At 39.3% G+C, this 10,911-nt stretch overlaps 1 pseudogene; it reads right to left on the bottom strand.

Moving 5' to 3' along the window:
* Positions 1-6,276: 6,276 nt before the first annotated feature.
* LOC102819865 lies at positions 6,277-7,069 on the bottom strand (annotated as a pseudogene).
* Positions 7,070-10,911: the final 3,842 nt, after the last annotated feature.

Here is a 10,911-nt window from a genome sequence, read left to right as displayed (position 1 = left end):
TCAAAGGCATCAATTCTTCTACGATCTTCCTTATTCACTGTCCAGCTTTCGCATCCATATGAGGTTATTGAAAATACCATGGCTTGGGTCAGGCGCACCTCAGTCCTCAAGCTGACATCTCTGCTCTTCAACACTTTAAAAATTTCCTGTGCAGCAGATTTACCCAGTGCAATACATCGCCTGATCTCTTGACTGCTGCTTCCACGAGTGTTGATAGTTGATCCAAGAAGAATGAAGTCCTTGACAACTTCAACATTTTCTCTGTTGATAAGAATGTTGTTTATTGGTCCAGTGGAGAGGATTTTTGTTTTCTTGACATTGAGATGCAACCCACACTGAAAACTGTGCTCTTTGATCTTCATCAGTAAATGTTTCAAGTCCTCTTCACTTTCAGAAAGCAAGGTTATAGCATCTGCATATCTCAGGTTGTTAATGAGTCTTCCTCCAATTCTGACACCACGTTCTTCTTCATAGAACCCGGTTTCTAGGATTATTTGCTCAGCATACAGGTTGAGTAAATATGGTGAAAGAACACAACCTTGTCGCACACCTTTCCCAATTTTAAAACAGTCAATGTTCCCATGGTCTGTTCGAACAACTGCTTCTTGGTCCAGGTACAGATTCCTCAGAAGTACAATTAAGTGTTCTGGAATATTAATACTTCTCAATGTTGTCCATAGCTTGTTATGATCCACACAATCGAAAGCCTTTGTTTAGTCAATAAAGCATAGGTAAACATCTTTCTGATATTCTCTGCTTTCAGCCAAGATCCATTGCACATCAGCAATGATATCTCTCCTTCCACGGCCTCTTCTGAATCCAGCTTGAACTTCTGGAAGTTCTCTGCCAATGTATGATTGTAGCCGTTTCTGAATTACCTTGAGCAAAACTTTACTTGCTTGAGATATCAAAGAGATTGTCCGAATATTTCCATATTCCATTGGGTCACCTCTCTTTGGAATGGGCACAAATATGGATCTCTTCCAATCAGTCAGCCAGATAGTTGTCTTCCAAATTTCTTGGCAGAGATGAGTGAGTGCCTCTTGTGCCACCTCACTTTCTTGAAAGATTTCAATTTTTATTCCATCAATTCCTGGTGCCTTGTTCTTTGCCAATTCTTTCAATGCACTTTGGACTTCCTCCCTGAGTATCATTGGCTCATGTTCATATGGTGCCTCTTGAAATGGTTGAACATTAACCATTTCCTTTTGATACAATGCTTCTGTGTATTCCTTCTATCTTTTCTTGATGCATTCTGCATCATTCAATAATTTGCCCAGAGAATCTTTCAATAATGAAAGTCGAGGCTTGAATGTTTTCTTCAGTTCCCCCAGCTTGAGAAATGCTGACAATGTTCTTCCCTTCTGGTTTTCTAATTTCAAATTTTTGCACATTTTATTATTGTTGTTGTTGTTAAGTATTGTGGAGTCGGTTCCGACTCATAGTGATCCTGTACCGGGTTTCCGAGGCTGTAAATCTTTACGGGAGCAGAATGCCTCATCTTTCTCCCGCGGAACCGCTGGTAGTTTTGAACTGCTGACCTTTAGGTTAGCAGCCCGTTTCGTAACCACTACGCTACCAGAGCTCTTTTATTTTATTATAGTACCTGGTTTTATCTTCTTGAGCTGATCTTTGAAATTTTCTGTCAGCTTTTGGACCTCTTCAATTCTTACATTTGCTTTAGCTTCTCTACGCTGGAGAGCAAGTTTCAGAGTCTCCTCTGATATCTGTTTTGACCTTTTCCTTCTTTCTTGTCTTCTTAATGACTTTTTGCTCTCTTCATGTATTATGTTCTTGATGTCATCCCACAACTCTTCTGGTCTTCGGTCTTTAGTGTTTAATGCATCAAATCTGTTCTTCAGATGATCTCTAAATTCAGGTGGGATATATTCAAGGTCATATTTTGGCTCTCGTGGACTTGTTTTCATTTTCTTCAGCTTCAGTTTGAATTTGCATCTTTATTCTGTCTTCCTTACTCCAAGCTAAGTTTGGTGTCTTCAGTCCTTTGAACTAAAATCCAGTGGAATCAAAAGTACACACTGATGGGTTTGAGTCTCCAGTTGTTCATCTTTTCTCCTTCCTCTTTTTGAACAATTAAAATTTTTTTCTTCTTGGCTTTAGAAAATGTTTCTCTCCTTTACTCTATCAATTTATTCTTTCTACTTTACTTTTAATCTCTTATTTTATATGTCTGCTTTTCCTCAATATACAAACTTGACTATATGTATATATATATATATATATATATTTTTTGCAGTATTTAAGTGGGGGGACCCTTCTTTAATCATATATCTTCAACTAACTTCCTTTTTTCTCAGCCAAGCTTTTTGATAAGTAGATTGTCCTTTCTTTGATAAGTAGATTGACTTTCTTCCTTCTTTCACTTTCTTGTTCATTTCTCAGGTGCCTTAGTAAAAGGTTTGCCCTCTGCTCCATTAAAATATCTCTTGGAAACAATCAATGACCTCCTAATTTCCTAATTATGGACATTTAGGCTTTATCTCACTTGATTTCTCTGCAGCACCTGACTTTGTTGAGCTCTACTTTGTTCTGGAATCCTTCTCTTTCTCTCTCTAGTTCTGCCACTCTCTCCTCTCTTCCTCATGCCCTCCCTCTTCCAAGGTATAGCTAACCACTGATTCTGTTTCTACCATTTTGATCCCTCCTTTTTTACCTTCTTAAGGAGCTCTGGTAGCATAGTGGTTATGAGTCGGGCTGCAAACCTCAAGGAACCAGCTGTTCTGCGGGAGAAAGGTGAGGCTTTCTGCTCCTGTAAAGATTTACAGCCCCGGAATCCCTATGTGGTGTCTCTATGAGTCAGAACCGACTCCATGGCACACAACCACCACCACCTTTGCCTTCTTTACTTTTTCTGCTGTTCCCTCAGACATTTCCATTTTCCACATTTTTTATCTGACTTTATTCTTTCTCTCCCAGCCTCCCTTGATGAATTAATTCACTCTGGATACTTTAACAACCCTCCATTTTTTCCAGAAGATACTTCTTAAAAGAAAGGCCAGCATGAAACATTGAAAACAAAAATGGCAGTCTGATTGGCTACTATAAGAACAAGCACGTTGTTCGCCAAGGAGCCATCAAGCAAACAATCAAATCCCTTTAAGACAAACCCCCTCCAAGACTGGAACTCAAAGGGAACACACGAGCAGGCATCTAAGCTTGCTGGTGACCACACTGGTCTACTGGTGAGTGGAAGTGGGGGAAAGACAGCAACGAAGATATGGATAGAGCTTGACCATGTTCCATAGACTCCCATGGACCCGGAGATGAGAGATAGAAGATGAAGGGCTGGTTGGTTAGAAGGGTAGTGAGACCCGAGGAATTCTAAGTCCATGAACAAGGAACTAGCCACAGGGGGCTGAACCACTTCGGTTTAAGAGTTACAGATTATGACAAATCAGAGATTTCAGTTCAGTAAATTAAGTTCAAGTTCTGTTTCACTGAGACTCATTGCATGCCTTTATTCAAATATTTGAAGAGTTGCAGTACATGAAGCAGTTAGCTGGGCTGTAGGGAAACAAAGATAAACATTCTTCTGTTTGTTGAGTTTATAAATGTGTGTGACTACTTTGTTATTGTTGTTAAATTGTCAAGTTGATTCTGACACATAGAAACACTGTATAGAGGTTCCAAGGAGTAGCTGGTGAGTTTGAACCACAGATCTTGTGGATCAAATTGACCTTGTGATCTAATGCTTTATCCTGTAGTACCACACTAGGACTTCACATGACCTGTTGTTAAATGCCATCGAATTGTTTCCAACTCATAGCAACCCTGTATAATGTTTCCAAGGAGTGGCTGGCGAGCTTGAACCACTGACCTTGAGGTTCAAAACAACCCTGCAGTCCAGGGCATTAACCCACAGCACCACAGCAGGACTCCTAGGTGGTTACTAATGGTGCTAATTCAGGTGAAATTGTGGTGGTCTGAATTAAGTCTGTGACAGTGGGGAGAGAGATAAATGAATATTTGGGAGACATTAAGCAGAACCAAGCCCAACCTATTGCTGTTGAGCCTATTCTAACTCATGACAACTCCATGTGTTCCATAGTAGAACTGTTCATAAGGTTTTCTTTATAGAAGCAGATCACCAGGCCTTTCTTCCACAGCAGGACTGGGAATATTAAAACTACTAACCTTTGAATGCAAAACATTTGCCCCATTTAGGGACCTTAACAGACGTTATTAGTAAGTGCAGGACAGTTAGTTCTGACTGATAATGACACCGAATAGGGTTTTCAAGGAGTGGCTGGTGGGTTTGAACCATCGACCTTGTGATTAGCAGACCAGTGCTTATCCTACAGTGGTCAGGATATGGGATTGGTTGAATACAGGGGAAGTAAAGGGAAGATGAGTTAAATGGGAGGATTTTTCTGAATGGAACTGAATAAATGTCAAGTTTAATTTTGGACAAGTAGAATTTTATGTACCTGTGGAACATTCAAGTGGGGATTGAATCAAAAGTTCAGATAAGATGTCAGTCTGGAAATAGAGTTTGGATGTCATTCACTGAAGCCATGTGAACTGAGACTGCAGGAGGGAAGTTTGCTGATTAAAGAGAGAACAGATAAGGACTGCTCATGAATCCGAGATAACATGAACATTTAAAGGGTGGCAAGAGGAGAATATCTCACATACATCCAAAGAAGAGAGAGCTCAAGAAATGAGTAGTTAGCGTTGTCAAATGTCAACTTACATTTGTGCAGAGTTTTAGTTTGACATTCTATTTATTTTCTGTATTTTATATATTTAACAACATTTTATGTATTTTCTGTATTTTATTGCTGTTAAGTACCCTGTTGAGTTGGTTCTGGCTCATAGTGATCCTGCATAGGGTTTCTGAGGAGAAGCTGGTGAATTTGGTTGAGAATTTATCCTACAGCACCACACCAGGAATATATGCCAATATATATGCAGGATAATGCACCAGATCACAAAGTCGGTTTGAACCACAAGGTCTGTGGTTCAAACTCACCAATTGTTCCTTGGAAACCCTGCACAAGGTTGTTATGAGTCAGAACCAACTTCATGGGGCACTAACAACAGCAGCAATATATGCCTTAAAGGTCCCTACATGGTGCAAACCATTTGCATTCAACTTCTAACCACTCAGCAGCACCATGAAATAAAGATCTGGCAGTTTGCTTCCTCAAAGAACATAGCCAAGAAAACCCTATGGAAAGGTAACACATGGGGTCACCATGAACTGGAATTGGCTCAATGACGTTTTACATATATTTTCTCATTTAATCACTGTAGTGGCCTTATGGATTATCTAATCTATTTTATTAAGAATACCTGTGTGGCATAAATGGTTAAGCACTTGACTACTAGTCTGAAGACTGGAAGTTTGAACCCACCCATAGGTGCCTAGAAAGAAAGGGCTGGCAATGGCTTCCCAAAGGTCACAACCTTGAAAACATAATTAGTGTTTGGTGCCCTCGAGTCGGTTCTATCTCATATTGACTCCTATGCACAACAGAATGAAATGCTGTCCAGGCCTGTGCCATTCACACAACTGTTGTTAAGTTTGAGTCCATTGTTATTGTCACGGTGTCAATTTATCTCACTGAGGGTCTTCCTCTTTTTCACTGATCCTCCACTTTACCAAATATGATACCTCTTGGTAACATGTGTAAAGTATGAGAGATGGCTTCTAAGGAACATTCTGACTGTACCTCTTCAAAGACAGATTTCTTTGTTCTGGCAGTCCATGGTACTTTCAATATTCTTTGCCATCTCCATAATTCAAATGCACTGACTCTTCTCTGGGCTTCCTTATCCATTCAACTTTCACATACATATGAGGCAATTCAAAATACCATGGCTTGGGTCAAACACGCTTTAGTTCTCAAAGTGACATCTTTGCTCTTAAACACTTTTAAAGAGGTCTTGTGCTGAGCAGATTTATCTAATGTAATACATCATTTGATTTCTTGACTGCTGCTTCCCTAATTTTTTTAAATTGTCATTATTATTGTTGTGAAGTGCCATTGAATTGATTCCAACATATAAAGACTTGGTACAGAGTTTCTGAGGAGCAGCTGGTGAGTTTGAACTGCCAACCTTGTGGTTCAAACCAACCTTGCAGTCCTGTGCTTGTCCTACAGTGCTATAGCAGGACTCTTTGGTTGTGGATCTATGCAAAATAAAGTCTTTGCCAACTTCAATCTTTTTTCCATTTATCATGCTGCTATTTATTGGTTCAGTTGTGAAGATATTTTTTTCCAAGTGTTCTCTTTTATTTCTAGCTCATTTTTATAGATTCTCAATAATCATTTTAACTTCACAGATCATGATCCTGAGTTCATTATAACACAAGAGGTTTACAACTATAATCACCCTTTCTGGTATTCTCAGTTATATTAGTAAATATGGCCACAGCAGTAACTAGGTTGACTTTTGCCTCTTTCTGGTTAAAGATTAGTTTCAATACTGATTATACCTTGATACAATTCATGTCTCTTGCTGCAGTTGGATTTTCAGACATATTCAAAAATACTTTCAGAAGATGATTTCTGGTTTTATGATTTCCCAAGGCTAGTATATGGGAAAGCTCTGTAAGGTAACAGAAAACAATGCCGTGATGGTCAGGATCAGTAAAAAGTTATCCTAATTCCTTTAATCCAGATTGGTGTGCAGGTGAGTTCAAAGGAAAAGAAATGGTTTCCTTATCTGTATGTAAAATATGTATATCAATCATGCAATGTCTTTCATACACAGAAATGAAATTCAGAGTGATTTCAGCCTTCTTTGTCATGTTAGGAGACTGGAACTTGAACAAGCTTTCAATAACCATCAGCACACCCAATGCAGTAATGAACTGTTGGGCAAAAGGATGAATTTTAATGAGACCCATTGCAACTTGAACTATTTTATTAATGACAGGATTGGTATTTGATTTAAGTAAGCTAACAAGTTTTTCAAATTCCTCAGAATCCAGGCAGCATTCCATTTTGTAAGCACAACTAAATGGCTTAATCCCATTCAACTCTTTCATCCTGTGTTGGGGTTTAAGCTCTATAGTATGACTGCAAATCTCAGAGTCAAATGGTTAATTTCCTAGCTGAGGATAGGGCAATATATGAAAGAGGGTTTATACTCAATAGCATCTGGGATCCTAATGCTAATATTGCCGAAATCTCAGCAGGGACTTTGTACCAGATCATTACATCAGACCAGTCCTTGGGGCTGTTTTTCTCATTAATTTCATTCTCAACTTTGGGTTTACTTACACTTCTCTCAGGTCTAAGATTAGGTCAAAACTAGTATTATCTCCATCCTAAAACTAGTTCCCAGTAATTTCTTTCCCTCTCCTCCGCTCCTGATCTAGGCTTACAACTGGCCCCAGTTGCAAGATCTATATTCAACTCCACCACAAAGGATAAGGCACCGACATCAATTGTATCTTTGTACTTAGCACTGTACTGATCACTAGCTTCTTCTCCGTTCCAGAACCAGGAACCAATACTGGAATTTTCTCTACCTTGTAATCAGGCATCAATATCAGTCTCATCTTTATGTGTGGACCTGAGTGCAGCACTGGCCTCAGCCACAGAAGGAAAACAAGATGTTACATTGACCTCATTCTCAGCTCAGAGACCAAAGTCTGTACTGATCTCCTCCCCTAACCTGGCTTTGGATCTAGGCATGCAATTGGTTGTGGCTTTTAACAGACACTAATAGGTACTATAGACTCTAATAGTACTCTTTCTTTCTTTTCAGCAACAACATTATTTTTAGACACTGCTTTCATCTCTGCTACTACATCTGTCTACAACTGTGTCTTGGCCTGGGCCTTTGATACAGGCCTGACTATGCTAACAACTTTCTTCCCTGCTTTAGACTTTACACCAGCCTCTCTTCCAGCCTTAATCTTGCCTCTAGTCTTATTTTTAGTAATGGCTTTAGTCTAGTTATATAGTCTTTTTTTTTTAATGTTTTATTGTGAATTATATGATAGTTTACATGGGAGAACATTAGATTTACATTCATCCTATCGTATATTGTTTCATTGCCATGGTTACAATCTCCTTCATGCATCATCAACCAACCGAAAAGTATATACTACAAGGCTGCCCCCTGGTCATCAGCACACAGCCCCTCTCCCTCTCTGTATCTAAAGTCCCCAACAGCTCCATCTCTCCATGTCATCATCTCTACCTCCATCTCAGGCATCACTGCTTCTCTGGGTAGGGTCCCGCTCTCTGTTCTCCCTTGATGGTCCCAGGGACCTCCGCTCCTAGACTGAAAAGTTAACCACTCCCTTCCTTGCTACAAAACATCTATCTTTATGTTTCCAACCCTCACAATGGGTCCTGATAACAATTATTCACTATAGGTATCACAAGAGACTCATTCGCATTTCATTTCATCAGCCCTGCCTAGACAGATTAGATACTACTCAGTGGAGATTCTACCTTCTTTCACACCCTCTGGATCTAGGTTCCCTCTTGAAAGCTTGAAGCCAGTCACTTCTTGCCTTTGTCATCCCCCATTTTGGGTAGCCAGTGTCCAAGTTGCCCATCCCTGTTTACTCTGTATGTGGAAGGGGTGGGAATGATCCTTGCTGTAAGGATTTGTTCCCTCTTTTGAGCTACTGCACCCATAGATGTAGGTCAAGTTCATCAAATTGTATCAGATTGCTCTTAGTTATATAGTATTATTCAGTATTTGCCTTGGTACCCAGGTTAATGTCTTAAACACTCTGTCCTAACTGGGTCAAACTATAAATTAGGAAGCAAGAGTTAGAGTTAATTGTCAGTTCAGCACTCATAAAGCTTCCTCTCTGGACACACAACCACTTTAATAAAGCAGAGGGTAGAGGTACACTCTAGCTGGGAAAGATGACTGGCTGCAGACCTGCTGAGACTGATGGTCTCTTACGACTCCAAAGCCACCACAACTACACTGAAGACAGACCTGAATTGATCTGGTACAATTTTCTGCTCCTTCCTTGTTTCCAAATTGACAAGCTGTATGGCAGAACCATAGGCGGACCTTGAATCAAAGTCAGTAGTTCACCTTTTTGAACTGACCTCCAAAGAACAGCAACCTACAGCTAGTTTTAGGAAATGGAGAGATACAGTTGTGGAGGCAGGCAGGTCCCAAATCCCCAGTTCAGATGTGAGTTCAGAGGATTCTCCTCATTCATGCCATATCGGGCTGTAGATTCACAGGACTGCAGAAGCTGACACATCAGGTCAAGCCACTGCCTCACGTCCCAAGAACTAGAGGTCAGACAACAGCAAGCTTGCTTAGTTAACCAGAGGAGAACACCCAGTTGTGACGATTTTTGTTTTCTTTGCACTGAGGTACACCCTATACTGAAGGCTTTGGTCTTTGATCTTCATCACTAAGTATTTTAAGCTTTCAGCAAGCAAGGTTAGTTAATCTTCATATCACAGGTTGTTAATGAGTCTTCCTCCAATCCTGAGGACACAGTCTTCATATAATCAAGTTTCTTAGATTATTTGCTCAGCACACTGATTGAATAAGAATGGTGAAAGAATACAAACCTGGTACACAACTTTCCTGATTTTAAACCATTCAATGTCCCCTTATTCTATTCGAACAACTACCTCTTGGTCTATGTACAGGTTCCTCATGTGCACAATTAAGTGTTCCATAGTGCTCATTCTCTGCAATGTTATCCATAGCTTGTCATGAACCACACAGTCAAAAGCCTTGAGTAGTCAGTAAGACACATCTTTCTGGTATTCTCTGTTTTCAGCCAAGATCCATCAGACATCAGCAATGGTATTTCTCATTCAACACTCTCATCTGAATCCCACATGAACCTCTGGTAATTCCCTATCAGTGTACTATTGCAGCCATTTAAAAATGATTTTTATCAAATTTTACTTGCATGTGATATTATTGTCTGATGATTTCTGCATTCTTATGGGTCACCTTTTTTTGTCAATGGTCACTAATATGGACCTCTTCCAATCAGTTGGCCAGGTAGCTGACTTTCAAATTTCTTGGGCTAGAGGAGTGAGTGCCTCCAGTGATCCATCAGTTTGTTGACTTTTTTCAATTAATATTCTATTAATTCCCAGAGTCTTGTTTTTGGCCAATGCCTTCAGTGCACCTTGGACTTCTTCCTTCAGTATTACTGGCTCTTTATCACATGTTATATCTTCAAATGTTTGAACATTGACTTATTATTATTATTATTTTTTTGGTACAGTGACTCCGAATTCCTTCCATCTTCTTTTAATGCTTTCTGTATCATTCAATATTTCGCCCAAATAATCCTTCAGGATTTCAAATTTTTTCTTAAATGTTTTTTCAGGTCTTTTTTTTCTCAACTCCAGAAATTTGCACATCATTATAATATTTAACTTTGTCTTCTCGAGCTGCCCTTTGAAATTCTCTATTCAGTATTTTTACCTTCTCATTTCTTCTATTTGATTTAGCATCTCTACACTCAGAGTAAGTTTCAGAGTCTCTTCTGACATCCATATATATATATATATTCATCTTTTATTTCTTCCTTGTCTTCTTAATGATCTTTTGCTTTCTCCCTGTAATATATTCTTGATGCCATCCCACAACTCTGGGTTTTTGGTCACTAGTTTCTAATGCATTCAATTTGTCTTGAGATGATCTTAACATTTGGGTGCGGTGTGTGCGAGGTCGACTTTCATTATTGAAAGATTCTCTGGGCAAATTATTAAATAATGCAGAATACATCAAGAAAAGATGGAAGGAATACATAGATTCATTGTACTAAAAGGAAATGGTTAATGTTCAACCATTTCAAGAGGTACGATATGAACAAGAGCCAATGATACTCAGGGAGGAAGTCCAAAGTACATTGAAGGAATTGGCAAAGAACAAGGCACCAGGAATTGATGGAATAAAAATTGAAATCTTTCAAGAAAGTGA

The sequence above is a fragment of the Chrysochloris asiatica genome, unplaced genomic scaffold (genome assembly GCF_000296735.1).
Source record: "Chrysochloris asiatica unplaced genomic scaffold, ChrAsi1.0 scaffold00377, whole genome shotgun sequence".
In the NCBI taxonomy this organism is placed as follows: domain Eukaryota; kingdom Metazoa; phylum Chordata; class Mammalia; order Afrosoricida; family Chrysochloridae; genus Chrysochloris; species Chrysochloris asiatica.
Note: the sequence above shows the minus strand (reverse complement) of the source record. Positions and strands in the feature narration are given on the sequence as shown.